At 45.7% G+C, this 21,712-nt stretch overlaps 1 long non-coding RNA gene across 3 annotated transcripts in view; it reads left to right on the forward strand.

Annotated features, from left to right (window-relative positions):
* Gm35723 overlaps positions 1-21,712 on the forward strand; it is a 63,357-nt gene that overhangs the window by 5,269 nt on the left and 36,376 nt on the right. Inside the window, exon 3 of one of the 3 annotated variants that reach the window (XR_381144.3) lies at positions 1,889-2,876. The exons of the other annotated variants lie outside the window; for them this stretch is intronic. This is a non-coding gene — a long non-coding RNA (predicted gene, 35723). Of the gene's footprint in view, positions 1-1,888; positions 2,877-21,712 lie in introns of those variants that run through there. 3 annotated transcript variants of the gene reach the window in all.

The following is a 21,712-nucleotide window of genomic DNA, read 5'->3' on the forward strand; positions in this document are numbered from 1 at the left end:
GTTCCCTGGACAGACTCTAGTGAGAACACAACTCAACTTTTGTCTGGCAGGGGTTTCAAAGGGAGCAGAAGGACCCAAGGGCTTGCACTATGAGTGAACTCATGTGACTGCGTCTACCTATTCCTGGGGCTCTTGCTGAGGGCACTGGCATCCACCCCCAGAGAACACCCCTGGGAGGGCTCAGTCATCTCTTTTCCAGATGAACATGAGTTTTGCGTTGAGGGGCTGGCTTGCCCAAGCTGGCTAACTTAGGAAACAGGTTCAAAGATGAAGGAAGGTGTATGGAGGGGCGTTCTGCATGGAAGATAGGTTACCCCCAAATTGCAACAGAGGTCTCAGGTAATCCTTTTTGGAGCCATGAATCAGAATGCTCATGTAGAGCTGTTTTTGGACTGAGGAAGGAATGCATACCTACAATGACCCAGTGGCAGGGGCCATCAGAGTGAGTCAGAGCTGTGAGGAAGGGACCCAGCTCCAAGCCACTTGCAGGAGGGTACTCTCTGGGCCTAGGGGTGATGGCCAATGGTGAGGCAGGCTGTGTGCTTCTGTGGTGAGTCTATGCCATTAGAATCAGCTATTTAAGGATCTTGCTGGGCCCATTTGATGAGAGGAAGTGAACTCCAGTCCTCCACTGCAGCTAGTCTAGAGGGTGGAAGCTGTGGCCATTGCTTCCTTCCTCTGTTAGCCTCCTCCTCAGCATCTTTGCTAGTCTTGTTTGTGCATGTGGCTGTTCAAGTACCGTTAGAGTCCACCATGTTTCCCTGGGGACTATAGGGTGAGCTGCATGTGACATAACAGGACCATTTCTCTTCTTTCACCTCTGCGAGGGTATCACTAATCTCTGGATATGATTCTATTTTAACATCTTGGCCTAGGGATGGGTGCAACTTTAAAGGCTCCTACTTGATCTTTTCTTCTAGGCAGAGTCATCTGCCAGGGACCCCTGTGGGATGCTAAATGCCACAAGTGTGCATTCCATGTATGTATCTGAGAAACAGGGATTGACCTGGAATCTACTTTTCCTCCTGGCTCCCTCTATCTCTCTCCTCTGTCAGGGGACAGTCAGTGCTATAGCACAGAGCAACATCCAGCAGACTTTGAGAAACACGGCTTTTGTACCTGGCTCTGGATCCCTTTGGCAGATGGTTGAGAGGGCTGATATTGTGTTGGATCCCTGTGATGTCCCTGGGGATGTCTTCCTCATAGGGACTGCATTAGTTATCTTTCTCAGTACTATAACATCTTGGTCAAGGGATAAGTGTAAGTTTAAAGGCTCCTACTTGGCCCTTTCTACTAGGCACTGACAAAGACAACTTAAACAAGGAAGGGTTTAGTTTGGCTCAGAGCTTGAGGGTGCAGTCTATCATGGAGAGGAAGGCATGTTGGCAGGAGTGTGAGGTAGCTCGTCACATGGCATCTGCAGTCAGGAAGTAGAGGGAGAGGAAGGCTGCTGCTCACTTTCTCCTCTTGATTCAGGCCAGGACCCCATCCAGCTCATGGAATGGTGTCTTCCACATTCAAAGTGGGTCTTCCTTCTCAGGCAAGCCTCCTTGGAAATGCCACCTCTGGTACTGCAAAGATCCATCAACTAGGTGGTACTAAATTCCATCAAGTTGATAATCAGAATCGACTGTCAGAGGGACTGTCACAAGGACTGTTATTAGGACCATCACAGACTCTCCTCTGTGGATAGTTTTTGATGCCTAGCAAAGGCGTATATAGTTTCCTGTTGAGGTAACTATCTTCATGTTCTCTCAGTTGTTTACTTTGGGAAATCACATGTCTTTGGGGCATCCTTGTTTTGCCATGAGGAGCACCACTCTACACTATTAGTCATGGTTGTTGTTATTATAATTTTTACTATTATTATTGAATCTCTTTTGGCCAGACTCAATACCATTCATGTTGGATCCCCAAGAGCTGGAGTGACACATGGTTGTGAACCACCTGGTGGGGATGCTGAGATTCAAACTCAGATCTTCTGGAAGAGGAGCAAGTACTTGTAACACTTAAGTGTCTCTCCTCTTCCCACCTCTATTATGTTATGATCCTGCTGCTGTCACAGAACTCATTTGTGAAATCCAGCAGTCTTGACCTGCCCATCACTGATGCGTCTGTCCCTCTCTGGGGCATTGTTTGCTGCATTGTTAAGTGGAGCATTGCTGTCAGAGTATTGCCACACTATGTGGCCTGAATGAAAGTGGCCCTAACGACACATAAAGAGTGTCATTATTGTCGATGATGCAGCCTTTGTGGGAGGAAGTATGTTTCTGGGGGATGGGCTTTGAGATCTCAGAAGCTCAAGCCAGGCCTAGTGGTTCGCTGTCTCTTCCTGCTGCCTATAGATCCAGATGTGGAACACTCATCTACCACTCCACAACTATGTCTGCCTTCGTGCTGTTGTGCTTCATGCCATGGTGATAATGGACTGAACATCTGAACTGAAAGCCAGACCCAATGAAATGTTTTCCTTTATAAGATGCCACAATCATGGTGTGACACAGTTACAGCAATAAAACCCTAAGACACACATTGACCAACTTTATCCAGCACATGGCTCTTTCTGTTCATTCATTGCCCAAGCCCTTCAGATCCTTCACGGTGAAGCCTCTTTCTACCCTTAGCAGACCAGGCTCTTCTCTGCCCTCATTATGGGTGGCTAAGAAATCATGACAACATGGTCTCAGGTGGTGTGTTGTCCTGTGTGGAAGAGCCTGCGTATCATCTTCAGGCATGGAAAGAACTGATACCTCCAACAGGTGGGGGCCACTTCTTCAGGCCTTGGAGTTCAGAGGGCTTCAGCTGTTGAATCCAGATGTTTTCAGTCCAGGACTCAAGGTACTAATTCTCAATGGTCCGGCCCTTGACTTAACAATTCTCACCAAGGGAAGCTCTGGGACCAGTCTTCAGCTTAGGATGTTTTCCATGAGAGTCTGATTTTGCTGCGAAGGGTGAGTGATTGTCACTATCGGTCTTTCTAAGCTTTTCTCAAAAACCATCAATGATCATCTCCATGACAACCACCCCATTTTGTGGTCCCAAACTTCTCAAAAGTCTACAGCAATGCACCCACTAGTGTATTCTCTGCCTGGCTACCATCCCATGGGACTGTAAAAGATTGGGCCACAGCAGTGCAGTCTTCCTGCAGTGACCAATTACAATTTACTAGTCACAAGTAAAACAGTTACCCAGAAGTGCTTAGCTCTAACCTCCCATGGCAGAGTCTGCCTCCACCCACCATCTCAGAACAGATGCTAAGAAGAGAGTCAATGAGGCAGACAGGATTCACTGGGGAAATCTCTGGGGAACACATCTGTCTAAAGAGAAGGGATGCAGGGAAGAAAGAGCAAGAGTCGAATGATGATACCACATAGCCAAACATCCAGAGGTGGTTCTGGGTGTCCCTGTGGTAGGCATGCCCTTTACAGATGGCTTGGTTGGCAGTCAGAAGTCTGAAGTTTGGTGTCCCTGCATCAGCTGTCTGTTATCCTCTGCAGGGAGAGTTGAACCTGAGGGTGACAGTAATAAAGGACAGTATTGTGACATCTGCTATGATGAAAGAAGATCTGATATAAGACTTATCATAGGGGAGAGAGATTGACTCATTTTGAAGACAGTGGGGACAGTGTGTATCCTGGTTGGGTTTTTTGTTTGTTTGTTTTTTTCTGTCACCTTGACAAAAGTTAAGAGGAACCTCAATGGAGAAAATACCTCTATCAGATGACCTGTGGGCAAGTCTGTAGTGCATTTTCTTGATTAAGGATTGATGTGGGTAGGCCCAGCCTGTGGAAGTGGAGAGACAGTACCACCCCAGGGCAGGGAATTCTGAGTTGTATAAGAAATCAGGCTGAGCCAGGTGTGGTGGTGCACGCCTTTAATTCCAGAACTTGGGAGGCAGAGGCAGGTGGATTTCTGAGTTCGAGGCCAGCCTGGTCTACAGAGTGAGTTCCAGAACAGCCAGGGCTACACAGAGAAACCCTGTCTCGAAGAAAATAAAAAAAAGAAAGAAAAGAAAGAGAAGAAAGAAAAGAAAGAAAAGAAAGAAAAGAAAGAGAAGAAGAAAAGAAAGCAGGCCGAGTAAGTCATGAGAAGCAAGCCAGTGAGCATCCTCGCCCTCAGCTTATCTCTCCTTCAGTCCCTGCCTTTAGGTTCCTGCCTTGTATTTCTGCCCTGACTTCCATCAGTGATGGGAATGTGACCTGGAAGTGTAAGATGAGAAACCCTTTCCTCCCTAAGTTGTTTTTGCCCATGGCGTTTTGTCACAGCAACAGGATCCCTAAGTAAGACACCAAGGATTTATAAACCAATTTCCATAGAGAGATTGGTAGGTGGAGAACTGCTAAGAGGACCTATGGAGGGTAGAGAAGTTCTTGCTTGATTGGCAGGCCAAGGGAGGTGAGCAAACACCCAGGGTAGGTAATTCTTGCTATGTAGACTTTGTGAGATTCTTATGTTCACCATTTAAGGACAGACTTAGTCAAAAAAACAAAAAAGCTCAGGGAAACCTAAATCCAGCTTGTTCCAGATGAGAGTCTTTGTTAAGGGCAACTCACAGAGTGAGTCTTAGACAGGAGACGTCGTGAGGTCTTGGGAGTGAGTGTCTGGGTCTTACAGATAGCCCAGATCCATCAGTGTGTCATTAAGGATCCTCTTTGCCTAGTTCTTGGTAATGTGGTTTGAATGAGAACTGTCCCCGATAGACTTTTGTAGTTGGCCACACTCGGTCTCCAGTTGGCAGTGCTGTTTGGGGAGTTTATAGACTGTTTAGGAGGTGCATCCTTGCTGGAAGGGGGGTGGGTTTTGGGGGATCTACAGACTTGCCCTACTTCCTATTCTCATCTGCTTCCTGTGTACAAACAAAATGTGACCAGACAGCCCTGTCTCCATGCCTGCCCTCCCCTTATGGACACTATCCTGTTGGAACTGGAAGCCAGTATAAATGAGTACTCTGTTAAGTTGCTTTTGCTCTTGGTGTCATATCACAACAACAGAAAAATAACAGATGCCTCAAGCCATGTGGGGGTGGCTATTTTCTGGCCTTTGCATTTCTCCAACCAATGCTATCTGGGTGGAGGCATATAGAAGACTAAGGGTGAAGAAAAAAGAAATGGGGTTCTTGTAATAGTTGGAGCCAGACTGGAAACTGGATTACTTAAGCCAATATCCTTTCTTCCAGTGCCAGCTAATGAGTAAATTGAGTTGATTGGTGTCTGAGCCTCTCCCAACTGGGAGACAGATAATTGACCATCTGGAATAGGTTGTGCCACAGAGCTGGGGAGGGGGAAATTCTTACTCATTGCAAGGAGCCAGAGGGAAAAGGGGGCACATGTGTCCAGGAGAAGCCCGTGGGTCAGGTAGAAAATCAAGTGGTTTCATAGAAATCAGGAAAACAAATGGAACCCAGATTTCCCAGGGTTTTCTGGCTTTTCAGCACAAAGGTGTTTTACTTCCAACACACATCTATCACCCACCCAGCGCAGGGCTCTGGGTTCTGTGGTGCTTGTCTGGCTTTAGGGAGTCCACAAGTGTTCCACATGGATCCACAAACAATCCTTTACAAGATGACCTCTACAAGATGCAGACATGGAATGAAAATACAAGTCCCCAACAGCTCCCCAACAGTCCGTGTGGGACTGGGATGAAAGCAGCTCAGGGGGTTGGGGAGAGGCCTTCTGAGAAAGGAGGCTTTCGAACGCTTTAGAGCAAACATCCCAGGAAGTGGGCTTCTCTTCACAGGAACATGTTGAAGGGCATGCTCACCATGATGGCAACTCATAGCCGTCCTGCATCTATCAGAAGCATCTTCTCAGGATGGAGTTAACACTGTGGACTAGGGATGGGAAGACCAAAGAGCCCAAAGTTCCTGAGACATCACTAAAAGTTCCGATGAATAAAACTTGATGTGCACCCCTCCCCCTCTATTTTCTATAATAGACACTTGGGCTATCTTAAACCAGTTTAATTTGTTAGAAGCGTTTTGATTGTCGTCGTTGTTGTTTTGGTTCTTCGAGACCAAAGAACCAAAACAAGGCTATCTGTGTAGCCTTGGCTGTCTTGGAACTCCCTTTCTAGGCCAGGCTGGTCTTGAACTCACAGAGAACTTGAACTACATGTCTCTGCCTCCCAAGTGGTGGGATTAAAGGCATCTTCCACCACTGCCTGATGGCAGTTTGAATTTTAAAAATAGAGATAAATTTCCTTTTCCCTCCAAAATTTAAATGACATATATTTATTTGTCTCTGTGTGTATGCATCCGGGTGTGTGACACGACCCACACGTGGATGGCGATCAGAGGACAGCTTTCAGGAGTTGGTTCTCTCTTCCCACCACATGGGCTGAGAGACTTGAGCCTTAGCGGTCATAAGTCTTGGTGGCAAGCACCTTTACCCACTGAGCCATCTTGCCAGCCTAGACTTTTGAATGTTAATGTTAGTAAGCCCTTTCTAACCCTGTGCTTAGCTCCTGTAAACCTCAAAATTCGGTTCTGTGTTTGCCAGTATCTCCTCTCCTATAGCCAGAGCCTTCCACCCCGGCTGGCCACTCCTGTTGGCCATTCCTGGATGTTTAGCCATAGTTTAGTCTTCATTAAAGGTTCCAGAAAAGTATCCAGCAGCTCATGACAGGCAGAGATTGGCTCAATGGCTTGAGAGTCCAGGGTTGAGAATGGGAACTCAGAACAAAGACCGTCCTCTGATCTCCATCTGGCCTCTGGAATCAGATTTCAAATCCCATTTCTATCACCATAAGACCAGAGAACAAAGCACTCTATGCCTGCATGCCTGTGTTCTCAGTTAGGTTTGTAATGGTAGCTTTCAGAATGCTTTTGAGGATTAGGTGAGATTACACATGGAGTTGTATCTCAGCATCATGGAGAGTTGGTTCCAGGATCCCAAGGTTATCCAACCCCATAGATACTCATTTCTCCAATTAAGTGGCATATCTGCATATAACCCGTGTGCTTCCATATACATCAAACAGTGTCGGACTTTATGTAATGCGCATGCTGTATAGATGGCTGTTAGACCTCAGTGCTTTGGGAGAAGGGAGAAGGGAAAAGGGAAAAGGTTTCTCCTGAAGATTTTGTGTCTGCACTTTGTCAGACGCATAGGTGCAGAATGCAGATATGGAAGACTGGATGGAGTGATTTCTTTAATAGCTAGTGCTGCTTATCAACAGCGGCAGCTATGATTGGCTGCTCTAAGAGGTAAGCTGATGGAAGCTGAGTGTGCGAGAGCACCGGGCATGGCTTCCTATCTTCCAGTCCCAGCTCTTTCCCCACCAGCTGGGTGAGGCACGTTGGCCAGGGAGAGAACTGGCAATTCTTCCTTCCTGCGGAGTCCTTCCTCCACTGGCTCTTTTGTACTTTTTACTGTGAACCCAAACAGTTCAGTGGTGGCAGTGGGTGGGGCGGAGGACGGGTAAGCTGTTATTTTTGAGACTCTGGCCCCTTCCTTCTGGGTGAGGAGTCATTCCGGATTGGAGTGTTCTGAAGGTGTCAGAAGGTGGCTGACCACAACCTTAATGGTCTTCTTTTCATCTTGCTTGGCCCCTGCCACATCTTTATTGCGTTTATAGACTCCTTCCCCCCCCCTTTCTTTTAAAAATTATTGTTTATTTGTAGAGCCGTTAGTTTAAAACTTGTGCAAGATCTTAAAGGCCGTTTTTGCCTTAGTCTGATCTGAAAGGCAGGGACCAGGGTTCTTACATAACGCAGCTGAAGGCTTTGGAAACAGATTCCCAGCAAGCATTTAACAGGGCAGTTGTTATATAACACGTAGAACAGCTCCTGTCATCCATTTGACTTGTCATTCAAAGTGGAGGGATAAGGCCACAGAAGACCATGCTGATAAAGCAACTCACTGCCACTCATTTTGCCTTGGGTCTACTGAGGATCCCTGAGGCTACACAACTGAATCTGCTGTTGCCCAGTGTAGTGAAAGGACCAGGCAGGGGCAATGCTCAACTGGGTCATCTCTTGCAGACAACTGGCTTTGTTTATTTTCTCTTTCCGCTGCATTGGCCAATGGAATCGCATTAATTGGTCTGTTGTTTTGGCATCGGGTTAATGACACTTACAGGCAAGTTGTTAGTCAATTTGGTGGGGAGGACATCGGTCAAGCATGTTGTTCCACGCTAGCTAATCCAGAGTCCTATGGAGACACACTGCTATAGTTATGAGAATGATAGCAGCATCCTGTGCTGCTTCTCTGGTACACAGCCGTGTGACAGCTGTAGCCTGGCACTCACTCCACAAAAGAGGCCCTACTCGCTGGCATTTTGGTGAATCTGGTTGATGGGGTGGTTCTAGAAAGAGTGTTGTTGCAAGGTTGAGGGATCAACTGTCCTGTGATGCAGGACTTTCAGTTTCAGGTCTTGGGCACAACTTGAGCACAGGGGTTGTTAAGGAGCATTCAAGAATAAGCCAGCTACTCTAAGTATGTCTGTTTTGAAGTCAGAGTGTGAAAAAAGGAAGGTTGTGTGGGGCCCAGGTCATGAAAGTCCTCAGCTACCATGTTAGTCTGGCGTCTTTGTCTATTTTTGTTGCTAAAACAGAAAATCTGGGACTGAGACGTTTATAAGGAAAAAAAAAGACTTTCCCTTGGTAGCTGGCTTTGGATGCTGAAAAGTCCGGGGTCAGATAGAAACATGTCATGAGGGCTTTGTGATGCTTCAGTTCGTAGCAGAGGGGCAGGGTGAGTGGTGAATGTTGGGAGTGGGGTGGAATGTAAGGAGGACCTAATTGCCTCTCAGAGGCCCCACCTCCCAATGAAATCTCACTGTGAGTCTTAGCAGGGGTTAACTATATCCAAACGGTAGCATCTGGGTCTTCTCAGCTGTGAAAGCCCACGGATCACGATGTGGCAAATGTTGATGTGTCGAGACTGGAGTAGGCCTGAGTGTTGAGGGCAGAAGCTCAACAGCCAGACCTGAACGGTTTGCTCTCCCACCCTTCATTACAGTCTTTCTTGCCACAGGTGACCAATGGGCCAGGAGCATGGTCAGAGACCAGGACTCAATTTCTTCCTAAGGTGCCTCCCTTGACTGCTTGGAGCATGTGTCAGTCTCTGGACCTGTCACTGTAGTCAAGGGTCCGGGAAATCATGTGTCCATCTTTGTATTCATTCTGCTGGGTCATCCATGGTAGCCAATGCAGCCGGAACTGACGTGATGGCTCATGCCCTGGAGCACAGTACTTGGGATGCTCAGGCAGAAGGATTTCCACAAGTCCAAGGTCAACTTGACTTCAGAGTGAGTTTCAAGCTAGTCTGGGGGGCTGCAGAATAAGAACCCTGTTTTAAGAAACAATGGCATAATGCTAATTCCTGGAGGGAGTTTGTGGGTTTCTCCAACTGCAGGTTCGACTAAGAATGCATTGGAAGTAGAGTCAAGCCTATAAGGACTACACCTGAAGTAACCGCCGACAGAGTTCTCTTCCTTGCCAGTACTCTCTAAGCAATACATAAGATCTAGCATTTTATATTGCTGCCTTTACAGTGGGCACAAAATAACACATCATTTCTACTGCACTACACTGCGTGGGATAGTAGACAGATGTGGAGGTGACTGGAGGTATCGTGAGCAAATGCTGCATCTTTGGATTTTAGCATCCATGGGGATCTGAAGCCAATCCTCTAAGGATCCCGAAGGAAGGTGGGGTTGTAGCTTACTAAGGAGACACATGCCCCAGAAGAACCTCCTTTAGGTCTAAGCTGTGGTGCTGTGACCCATGGAGAGTCCAAGGTTACTCAATCAATAATAGCAAGTGTATACAACAATACACATGTGTATACTCACATATGTACTATAGGTGGACATACTAAAACAGGAACAGACATACAAGGTTATACACTGTATGATCTGTTGAGAAAATGTGACCATAGCACTACGGTAAGTGTTAAGAAGTGGAGAAGTGCCTGTCAGCTGATGAGCATATGAAGGGAAGCTTGGGCCACAGTGCAGTGGAATACTATTCAGCCAGGAAAACTGCAAAAATCCCGACTTTCATGGCAGACACAGTGAGATGGTCCCTGATCTCACTCACAGGTGGAGTCAAAAGAGCTTGACCTCCTACAGCTGGCGGCGGAACCATGCAACCAGATGCTGAGGGTCGGGGGACGGGCAGGGAAGGTTGATCAGTGAGCACTCAGTTATGGATTATGGGTAGGCAGGAGTGAGCAGCTCCCGTGTGCAGTGACCAAGAGCACAGTGGGATGGCGCAGCAGGTGACAGTGCCTGTCATGGAAGCCTGAGGACCTGAGTTTGATCCTCATACGCCACAGTGGAAGGAGAGAACTAACTCCTGAGAATTATACTTTGAGCTGTATGTGTGTGTGTGTTCACACAATTTTTAAAAAGATGGATGTTTAGGGCTGTGGCTACAGTCTAACACGGTGGACTTGCATGGCCCTGGTTTTGACCATCAGAACTGCTGAAAGAAGAAATTGAGAAGACTGATCAACTTAAGACAATTTAAAAGTCACACAAAGTACACACATACTGAATTATGACACAGTACTCCAGTGATACATGCAATTTTCGTTCTTCAAAGTACTTGTTAAAACAATTGAAAAGAAAAGAAAGGAAAAGGAAAGGAAAGAAAAGAAAAGAGAAAAGAAAAGAAAAGAAAAGAAAAGAAAAGAAAAGGAAAGAAAAGAAAAGGTCATAGACATGCAGACATCTGCAGGTGGCTTCAAGCAGAGGAGGGGAGGATGCGATTTCGCCTGTGATAGTTACTCTGGCTACTGGCTGGGTTTGATGGGAGAAGCTAAGACTGAAGGCGAGAGGAGATCTTCAGAAGGGGGTTCTAGATACTCCTGGGAGATAATGAGACCCGTGCCAGGAATGACACCCAGGAGGAGGAAATGGGGCATGTGTGACAGATGGGTATGGTCATCCCTCAGTGTGTGTGTGGGGACTGGCTTCAGGCCAGCTGAGGATGCAAAGTCCACAGGTGCTCAAGGCCTGTGCCCAGTCCCTTGGGTACCTGACTTTACATCACATAGGAATCCTGACACTGTGCAAGCAGCTCTTACTGTAGCATCATGGCAACAGCAAAGCTCACATGTGTTCAGAACACTGACACTTCTTTCTGGATATTTTCAGTTTGTGATTGGTTGAACTGCATGTGGAGAACACAGGGTATGGAGGACAAATGGTAACATTTAAAGTTGATGAGAACATGGGGGAGGGGGCTTATGGGGATAGCAAAGCAGGGGGCCAAACAGTTCAGAGTGTCTTGAAGGCCCACATTACTATTACTATTACTATTATTATTATTTTTATTAAATAAATGTCTCATTTCTTTACCATGTGTTTCCTTCCAGAAGTGGTGGGGACACTCGGTCCCCAGAGGGGGTCTGAGCAGCTGTGCAGGGCTGGCGGCTGGAGACAGTGCACAGTCTACCCCAGCCTCTGTAAATGCAGGCAGAACCAGCTGTGTTTTTTCTATCCCTTACATCACCACCGTCATAAAATGCTGTGGGGAGGAGGGGGACTGTGTGGACGGTCTCAGCTGTGATGAGGGAGACAAAGGGGTTCAGGGGTTCAGTGTGGAGAGTGCAGTCACCATTGCAGCCACTGAGAAGGTGAGGCAGGCTGTGCCATGTGGGCTGCCTTTGATGACCTCCCACTATGGTCTCCTCCTCACTCTCTAAGTCAATCAGCTCCTGGCTTTACTCAGACTCTTTAGTTCAAACCTGGCCTTTGAGCTTGGCATGCTTGCAGCAAGGTGTTGCAGCTGGAGTGGAAACCCCGTCCCTCACCCTCCCTACGCTCCTCTTTCAAACCCTTGCCCTCCTTGGCTTGGCTTCTGGGGATACCCAGAATGCCTCACTTGATCATGCCTTGGCTTACCCTCTAGAGAGAAGCAAGTCCTATCCCGCTAACACACGGGCCACTATCAGTTCAGTTTCTCTCTGAATTGGGCAAAACTCATTTCACAGTGTCTGGAGATATGATCACCTGCAAACCCCCTTGAACAGGGCCCTGGGCCCGGTGCCTGCTTATAAACACACATGTAAAATGTGTATGCCCTCGGGAAGTAGCAATTGTTGATAACACTTTTAGGAAGTCCATATGTGTCAGGCCTTGTGCTAAGTGTTTGTTTGTTTGTTTTTTATTCAACTGAGTCACATGACCACTTTATTAGGGGGATTCCACTGCAAATACAGGGATGGGGGAGGGTGGTGGTGAACGGGGGGTGGGGTATAGTTGCTGTCAGACCCGATGCTCATGGTGAGAGGGTCAGGATATGAACACAGGCTGGATATGATCCAGAGCTGAACTGCCCACTTGGTTACTGAATGAAAAAAGGAAATAAAAGGTAAAGCAAGTATGATTGTTCCTAGGTAGAGTAGAGGAGAGAGTTGATTACATGTGGGTGAGCATAGCCCACAGGGCAGGGACATCTGGGAGAGTCCAGAGTGGACAGGAGCCTGAGCTGGTCCATGTGGGAGAGGGGGAGGGGAAGAGGGGAACCAGGTGTAGCAGCCAGGAGCTCAAAGTACAAAGACAGCGGGGTAACCAAAATGGTTGGGTTATATAGGGAAGAGTTGGGGCAGGGTGCCAACCAGGACTGAGGGATGCTAAGAAAATCTGACAGCCAGGTCCACTTTGGTATGTTAAATAGGCTCCTCAGCCGGTTTCCCCTGGTTCCAGACCTATCATTTCTGAGTCACATTATTGCCACTGATAAACATTCACTAGAGCCTGTGATCTTACCACTGTGCACGGAGGGCCAGAATATGGAGGAACCAGGGAATGAAAAAAAAAAAAAAAACCCAATGACTCAGGTCAAGCAGGATGCCCTACCTCTGAACACTCGTTTTTTTTTTCATGTTGCATTATTATGGGTAGGCGTTTCTTTTCACCCAAGTCACACGTACGCTCCTCATTGTAAATCTCTGAACCATCAGAACCAGGGAAGATCCCCTTCCTGCCTCCACTGTTCTACCCCAAGAGATGGCGCCTGTGCCTGTCCTTCTCCCAGCCTCTCTGTGGCCTGGTTTGTGTGTACCAGTATGTCTCTGATACTTCTTCCTTTCTAGGCAGAACCTTCACATCTGTATTATTTTGTAACTTAACTTTGTGTTAATACATGTATCCTAAAAGTCTTCTTACCTGAGTCGCTGGGGGCCTCACTGGTTCATATGAATGGTCACATAGTATTCTATCCTTAGGGGTCTCTCTCATTCATATGAATGGTCACATAGTATTCTATCCTTAGGGGTCTCTCTCATTCATATGAATGGTCACATAGTATTCTATCCTTAGGGGTCTCTCTCGTTCATATGAATGGTCACATAGTATTCTATCCTTAGGGGTCTCTCTCGTTCATATGAATGGTCACATAGTATTCTATCCTTAGGGGTCTCTCTCATTCATATGAATGGTCACATAGTATTCCAGATTATGGATTTGCCATGATTTATTTAACCCATGTGGCCGGGCACTTTCTCAATAACACAGACCGTTTGAAAAAGTTAATTACCCATGGTTACTAAGTGCTAATAAAATAAATTGAGGAAGGCTGTCAAAGGCAGAATACTAATTAGATTTTGAGAAAAGAGAAGTGCACGTCTCTGGCTTGAGCCTCCGTGTTACCCGTTGCAATATCTGTTCTGTTTGAGAAGGTGGTCCTCTGTTGCCTCTGCCTTTTATGTTAGCATTTCTATCCAGGCTATGACAGACCTCTGAGTCCTCAACCCCAGCATCTGTCTGCTGCCCCGAGAAGGCCTACCAGCTGCAGACAGCCTGAGTTCCAGGACCCTCCTGGCACCAGGACAAGAGCTGGTTAAACTGTCATGTAAGAGGTGCCAGAAAGCAACTCAAATTCCGCACAGCCAATCTCACTCAGTTTTACTCTGTAAAACCCAAACACCCATTTTTGTTAAAGTGTTGGCGAGCCCTGCGACCCGCCAAGGGCCCGTGCCTCTGCACATGTCTGAAATATGTCAGGCAGGTGTTTCCAAAGAGACCTTCTGCTCCAGGGAAATATATCCTGATGTAATCTGACTAATTTGGCTTTTGCCTAACTTTCAAGAGAACTGGCTGTTTGTCATGCTTGTCATGGAAACAGTTCCCAGCTACTTCAGATGGGGCTTTGTAATGTGAGCTGGTAAAACCCTGCAGGTGCCTTCGGCCTGTTTTCATTACACAGCTCATATTTGTTTACTTTAATGTGCTTCTCAGGGGGAAATAAAAAAAGAAGGGGTCAGGATGGGCTTAACAGGTCATTTTTTATTTTATTTTATTTAAAGGATATGGGTTTCTATTAAGAAAATTAACATTTAGGACTGGGCTTCAGGAATCCTGTTGGTGGTAGGAAACAGGTCCTGAGAGGATCTGTTCCTCAGAGCACTTCCCCCAGACACATTCTCAGGAGCGACATACCTGCAGCCTTGGCAGAGGCATCAGTTAGAGAGAGGCCGGCAGTGTTTTCCTTGCTAATTCTTGGCTACTGAACAGGAGTTACCTAAAGCTCCCTCTTCCCCCTCAAAGTTAGGCAGCTCTGAAAAAAATCATAAAATTATGAATTCAACTTTGTCTTCAGTCAAAGAAGAGGAAATGGTTCGTAAGACGCAAAGGTCATCTTGCGGGGTGGAAGGGCCGCTCCGCACACTCCTGTGTGTTTACAGAACACCCACAGCTAGTTCATGAACAGGAAGGAGATGGGGTGAGAGTGGGGGTGGGGGGACCAGTGGGGAAGGGAAGGTGGCTTCTTCTGGGCTAGTGAGGGGGTTTCCCTGAGAATGGAGAGGAGGCCGACAGCTCATCAGGCTAAGGTACTTGCACAGTTAGCTTGGAGACCTGAGTTCAGTCTCCAGAACCAATGTAAAGGCAGAAGGAGAATCTGACACCACAAAGTTGCTCTCTGACATGGGCATATACACAAACACACACTAGTAGTAATACTAATAGTAGTGTAGTATAGTAGTAGTAGAGTAGTAGTGTAGAATAGTAGTAGTGAAGTGTAGTAGTAGAGTAGTAGTGTAGAATAGTAGTAGTGTAGTGTAGTGTAGTAGTAGTGTAGAATAGTAGTAGTATAGTATAGAAGTAGTGTAGTATAGTAGTAGTGTAGTGGTAGTAGCAGCAGCATGGTAGTACTAGTAGCATAGTAGTAGTAGTAGCAGCAGCATAGCAGTAGTAGTATAGTAGTGGTAGGAGCACAGTAGTAGTAGTGTAGTATAGTAGTAATATAGCAATAGTATAGTAGTAGGAGCAACAGCAGCATAGCAGTAGTAGTAGTATAGTAGTACTAGTAGTATAGTATAGTAGTAACATAGTAGTGGTAGTAGCAGCAGCAGCATAGCAGTAGTAGTATAGTAATAGTAGCATAGTAATAGCAGTGTAGTAGTAGTAGAGTAGTAGTAGCATAGTAGCATAGTAGTACTAGTGTAATAATAGTATAGTAGTAGTATAGTAGTAGTGTAGTAATAGTAGAGTAGTAGTATAGTAGTAGTAGTGTAGTAGTGTAGTAATAGTAGTGTAGTAGTAGTAGTATGTGGGAGTAGTGTAGTAGTAGCTTAGTAGCATATTATTAGTATAGTAGTAGTAGTAGCAGCAGCAGCAGCATAGTAACAATAGTAGTATAGTAGTAGTGTAGTAGTAAAAGTAGTAGTGCAGTAGCAAAGTAGTATAGTAATAGTAGTATAGTAGTATAGTTGTAGTAGTATAGTGTAGTAGTAGTATAGTGTAGTAGTAGTAGTAGTAACACTTTTTTTAAGTTACAGAGAGAGAGGAGGGAGATGAAATGTGGGCCTGGACATAGCTCTAGGATTACTTCTTGCAGGTTGAAGCCATGAGTCGCCATCATCACTATAAAATATGTTATGTGTTTGTCATCATGGGCTTGACCATTTCCTGGAAACTGGTTCCGTTAAACCCAGGGCCCGATTTCCTGTCCTTTGTGAGGAATTCCTGTTCTGGTCTTACCAGGTCCTGAGCAGCTATTTTTATGTTCCCTTTTCTATCCTCATCTTCACATGAACTAACCTGGATCTGGTTCATCTCTGTCTCTGAGGAAAGCTTGGCACCTTCTCCAGTTCCCACAAGAAAGTCTGTCCCCAATATGTCATGACTTTAGGGACATTATTGATGATTGGTGAGGTCATAAGGAGCAGCTGTGTTCCAAACCACAGAGCCTTCCACCATCTGGGTCTCTCTGGATTCCCTTTTCTCTTTCTCAGAGAAATAAAAGGTTTTCTTCCTCCCATGGGAGTTCCTTCCTGTTATGTCCTGCTATCTGTGGGTCTCTTCCTGCAGCTTGTACCTGTGCTTTACCAAGGTGTAATAGGAAAACATTTACCTCCTATGTAAGTGGATCCACAAAGCACTTAAAACACAGATCCACAGGCCTAGGAGTGATCGAAGCTAACTGTCACTGGAGAAGGCCTTTGCAGATGAGTAGACGGGGAAGGCAAGGGACTTGCTTACTGTCACTGTGAGGTAGGAGCAAGCCCCTGATTCCTGTCCTGGCACATTCAGCCCCAGGTCCACTTCCCCACATTTCTCTGGGACTACTTTGCCCTCATGGAGCACCACACAGGCACAGACTGTACTGTGTCCTATGCTTTTCCCTGCTGGAGCATCCCTTACACACGCTCCTCCCTCCCCACTGCCCTCCTATCTCGGGGAGGAGGGAGTGCAGAGCAAGAGCCCAGCTGCTTGGCCTGAAGCCACCAAGGCTCGCTTATTGGATGAAATCATTAGGCAAGGTAAGAGAACATTTGAAACCGATCATGCAGGGATAAAACCTGCACTCTAAGAAGTTTCATGTAGATTATTGAACTTATTAAATGAATTGTGATATGATCCAGTTAAATGCATGACCTTTAAGGGAAGAGATTGGTGAATTAATCCCAGGCATACCTGTGAATTGTTTGGGTTAGGAGCTAGACAACTGGTGTTGTGGTTTGAATATGCTTGACCCCTGGGAAGTGACACTATTAGGAGGTGTGGCCTTGTTGTAAGAAGTGTGTCACTGTGTAGCCAGGGTTTGAAGGTTACTATTCTCAAGCTCTGCCTACTGCAGAAGAGTCAGTCTTCTCCTGGCTGCCTTTAGATCAAGGTATAGAACTCTCAGTTCCTTCTCCAGCATCATGTCTGCCTGGATGCTGCCAGGCTTCCTGCCATGATAATAATGGACTGAACCTCTAAAACTGTAAGCCAGCCCCAATTACATGTTTTCTTTTATAAGAATTGCTTTGGTCATAGTGTCTTTTCATAGTAATGGAAACCCTAACTAAGACAATTGGGTAACACCCCAGCACACCATTGTATGAATGGATGTAATATTATCAATCTGCTCCGAGAAGGTGTGGATGGCTTCTAGCATGTCAGTGCTAAGAGAAATACTGCTTTGGTACTTCTGATCATCAGTTTTGGTCCATGTGTATAGTTGTCCTTCAGTATCCAAGAGGGATGAGCTCCAGGATCCCCAAAGATTACAGAATACAAAGATTTATTAGGAGGTGCACAGTACACATGCATGCACACGCGCACACACACACACGCACACACACACACACGCACACACACACGCACATGCACACACACACATGCACACGCACACACACACACACACACATGCACACACGCACACACACACATGCGCACACACACACGCACACACACATGCACACACACGCACACACACACACACATGCGCGCGCACACACACACACATCCAATGTGCATGTGCACTCATGCATGAATGTAGTGATAATTTTGGAATTTTGATTTCTTTAAAAAACACAGAAATAGTATAAAAATATGTTTTTGCTTCAATCTCAGGGGTGGGATATGGGACTGCTTCAGATTGTCTATGGTATGATTTTCCTTGTGCAGCTACACATGAACACAGGGCATATATATGTGTGCATATGCAGACACACACATGTGCATACACATGCACAAGCACACGCAGGTGCATACACACATAGGATTTGCATATGATTCTACCCAATTTTCTTTATACTTTAAGTTTCTAGATTATATATAACATCTAGCACGATGTAAATGCTAAGCAATAGGTTTGAAGTATAATGTTTATTAATTCTTTGTGAATTTTGTACAATGTATTTCAATCATATTCATCCCTCATTCTACCCTAAAGCTCCCCTGCTCTCTCAACTTCATGACTTTAATCTTAAAAAAAAAAAAAGTAACCTACTTAGTCCCGATTTGCACTGCACACATACTCACAGGTGTGGGCCAGGTACTGCAGCTTAATGTATCTACTGGGGGCTACACCTTTAACTAAAACTTAGTCTCCCTCCTAGAACCTATCAACATTTGGTAGTTTCTCAGCTGGAGTGGGGCTCATGAGTCCCTCCCTCCTCCGCACTAGAATGTTCACTGGCTTGATTTTGTGTGGACAATCACAGCTGCTCTGAGTCCATGAGTGCAGCCCTGGAGAGAAAACAATGTTTCACTCTGGTCCCCCTCAACCTCCAGCTCTTAGGATTTCCCCTGCAGAGATGGTCCCTAGCCTTGCAGTGGGCAGTGATACAGCTGTAGCATTTGAGTCTGAGCACTCCGCTGACACTGACTGTCTGCACTTTGAGCAGCTGCGAGGTCCTGTATTAGCCACCATTCACAGCACAGAGAAACTTCTCTGGTGAGGTATAAGAGTGGCACTAATCTCTTGGTGGAAAGATATAGTTTACAGGGCAGTTTGACACTATGTTCATTTAGCAAAACATTAGTAGGTTTATCCTTGGGGCCCAGGAGCTCCCAGCCATGATTTCTTGGCCAGATTTACTGTATAGTATGTTTTGAGTCACTATTGTACCCGTGAGTATTTCCTGAGTTGCCTCTTATTATTAGAGCTCCCAGAATTCATAGCGGTGTCAGACCATTGATGTGCACCCTGCCCTTGACCCCTCCCCTACAGTAGCCTATATGACACCTTCTGGTACTGTGAAAGCTAGCCAGCAGGGGGAGCTTTCTGGTCAGCATCAACTTGGTTTCTCTATATCCTGTGACCAAGGTGTGTGGTGTCTTCAGTAATAGGGTCTTACCATTGAGTCCTGGTGGGTAAATGAGCAGTGACAGCTGTCTGTGTTGTTTTGGAGTGTCCCAGACATCCTTGATCAACAAGTCAATGAAAGGTACCCCACATCTACCATTTGGCAAACTATGGCTTCTGCAAGGAAGCCCTGTGTAGGGTGACCCCAATAAACTGTCTTGTATGAACACACACACACACACACACACACACATACATACACACACACACACACACACACACACACACACACACACAGAGTATCTGAGTGAAGCTGATTGACTGATTAATTGATTTGTTTTTTCCAGACAGTGCTTCTCTGTGTATTAGCTTTGACTGTCCTGGACTCACTTTGTAGACCAGGCTGGCCTCAAACTCCCCAAGATATGCCTGCCTCTGCCTCCTGAGTGCTGAGATTAAAGTTGCGTTCCACCATGCCCAGCTAGTGTGAAGCTTATTTTAAAAGTATGCTTCTATGTTGCTTTTCCAAATACCCTTACTGCCATTTATCCCTCTCCCACTCCATCCCTTGTCTGCCATGTAATAGTTTTTATACAATACTCTATTTGAATGACAAAAAGACAAAGTCTATGTTCTGTGAAAATGTGGTTGAACTCACGAATGGGGACTCTGGGATGTGGAGGGCTCCTGTGTGTGGACTTTTGAAAGCATATATTTAGAGTGAGATTTCTGATTCAAAATCCATGTGAGGGGCTGGAGAGATGCCGGTTAAGAGCACTGACTGCTCTTCCAGAGGTCCTGAGTTCAATTCTTAGCAAGCACATGGTGTCTCACAATCATCTGGGATCTGATGCCCTCCTCTGGTGTGTCTAAAGAGAGCAACAGTATACTCACATACATAAAATAATTAAATAAATAAACCTTAAAAAAAAAGTCCACGTGAGGTGCTTGAAATAATGTCTGCCTTGTTGAGTTTTGAGAGCTTTCTACGTGTGTCCGACATGGCTCTGATCGCCCTTTCATGATCTTCGCACTGTCATTTGGTGAACAGCTGTTCCTAAACTGAAAAAGTCTAACTTATGAATCTTTTTCTTTATGCTTATTGGTCTTTGTGTTTTAGAAAAGCCTTGGTGCAGCACAATCAGGTTCCCGGGCACATCCCAGGTCCTTTCCCGACATACTCTTTTCACTGAAATCAGATTCTGCACGGGATAGGAAGGCAGAGCTGCTATGTACATACCTGTAGAGGTGCAGCCGATCCAGCATGATCTGCCAGTGACCTTGTTCTCTGCACGCAGCTCTGACACACAGCCTGTGTTGTAACCAGGGCCCTGTGTGGGTTTGGGTCTGGCCCAGTGTATGGTGTGGGATGAGCCTTTGCTCTTCCAGCTCCTATGGTGTTGAGGCCATGTTAGAAGAGTATTTTAAATGACAACCCTTATAGATTATGGTTGAACTGACTCCCATACAACTATGAATTTTTCCTTCTTAAAGATTTATTTTTCTGTATTTTTTAAAATTATGTGAGTGTGTACATAGCTTTGTGTAGGTTTGTGAATGGGAATGCAGGTTCCCGTGGAGGCCAGAAGAGGGTGTCAGGTTCCCTGGAGCTGGGAATTGCAAGTGGGTGTGAGCCCTCAGTGTGGGTGTCGGGAACTGAACTTGGGTACTTTTAAAAAAGCACATACACTCCAGGTGTGGTGGCGCACGCCTTTAATCCCAGCACTTGGGAGGGAGAGGCAGGCGGATTTCTGAGTTCGAAGCCAGCCTGGTCTACAAAGTGAGTCCCAGGACAGCCAGAACTATACAGAGAAACCCTGTCTTGAAAAAAAAAGAAAAAAAGGAAGGAAGGAAGGAAGGAAGGAAGGAAGGAAGGAAGAGAGAGAGAGAGAGAGAAAGAAAGAAAGAAAGAAAGAAAGAAAGAAAGAAAGAAAGAAAGAAAGAAAGAAAGAAAGAAAGAAAGGAAGGAAGGAAGGAAGGAAGAAAGAGAGAGAGAGAGAGAAAGAAAGAAAGAAAGAAAGAAAGAAAGAAGAAAAAAAGGGAAAAAAAGCACATACTCTTAACTGCTAAGCCATCTCTTCAGTGCCAAATCATTATTCTTCATGCCTATCAACACTTCTAAGTCTAATTTTCCTGATGTTAGTAAGGATATATCTACTACTTAAGATGATCTACAATCTAATTATATCTACTTTTTAGTGTTTTATAGCTCTATTTCTCTTTTTATTTTCAACCTCTCTGGGTCTTTTATTTGTGTGTCTCATAAGCAACATACATCTGAAAAAAAAATCCCGATGAACCGTCCTTTTGCTTTAATTCAGAATATTCAATCTGTTTTTAAGTTTGTCCTCTTTCTTTTTCTTAACATATTTATTAATGTCACTGAAGAGTTCTTTGAAATGTCTTAATAGCGCACAGGAAAAATGCAAACAGTCCAAAAGTGCGTGTTGGCAGGTTGGAGAATACAAAATGTACTTTCATCTATGACCTTAACTAATTACCACTACGCTTTCTGGGGGTGGGGCCAGCACATGGATCACTGTTCACACAGGTTGAACCCCAGTCATCCTCAAACACAAATGTGTACAGCCCGGTGGCTCTGAGTCCATTTTCCATGTTACCGAGCCATCACTATGTGATTCTGGACGGTTTTATCTCCCCAAATGATAGCTCTATATCTTTTAGGACTCTCTCTGCCTCCTCACCTGCCAGCCCCTGAGGCCACTGCAGGCTACTGCAAGC

This window comes from Mus musculus, chromosome 11, assembly GCF_000001635.26.
Source record: "Mus musculus strain C57BL/6J chromosome 11, GRCm38.p6 C57BL/6J".
In the NCBI taxonomy this organism is placed as follows: domain Eukaryota; kingdom Metazoa; phylum Chordata; class Mammalia; order Rodentia; family Muridae; genus Mus; species Mus musculus.